A 781-nucleotide genomic window follows, 5' to 3' on the forward strand; every position below is an offset into this window, starting at 1 on the left:
CCAGGAGTTTACTGGGACAGGCAGGGCCACGTTTGAAAGGTGTGCTGCAGGTCGTGTTGTTAGGTACAGTATAGGAGACAAAAGCAGAATGCAGCACACAGTTGATTATATTAGAACTGCCATGGTTTGGACGGCAAAATTTAGATTATTCCCCTTCATTTGTGCCCGATTCTCAGAGACTGCCTAGACCAGGGGTAGGCAACCTTGGCTCTTTTATGACTCGTGGACTTCAATTCCCAGAATTCCTGGCTGGCTGGCTCAGGAATTCTGGGAGTTGAAGTCCACGAGTCATAAAAGAGCCAAGGTTGCCTACCCCTGGCCTAGACACTAGATGACAGGCAAAAGGCTGGAGCTTTTGCGTCTCTTTGCTGGCATCTAGTGGTCAGCTGGAGGTTTGCAGATTAAATTTGGTACAGTAGCCCTAATTTTAAGTCATACTAATAATTAAAATTAAGTTAATACGATCGGTATTCGATTGTGTGTATTTTCTTTTGTGACAAGTAGAATGAAGCACAGTACAGTAATTTGGAAAGGCTGCACTTAAGATTAAAAGTTACTTGTGCCTCTCAGGCCTTTGTATACCTGAAGTAGCACAAGAAAGATAGAGAAGACTAAGGGCCATGGAGAGAATGTAACTTTCTTGGTTTCCCCCACATTGTAGGTTCAGGAAGTTGAGACTGTCCAGAAGTTGTTGGACTACAGGTCTCATCAGAACCAGCTCACAGGGCCATTGCTCAGGAACCATGGGAACTAGAGTCTCATAGTATCTGGAAGATACATT

This window comes from Vipera berus (assembly GCF_964194415.1).
Source record: "Vipera berus genome assembly, chromosome: 3".
Lineage (NCBI taxonomy): Eukaryota > Metazoa > Chordata > Lepidosauria > Squamata > Viperidae > Vipera > Vipera berus.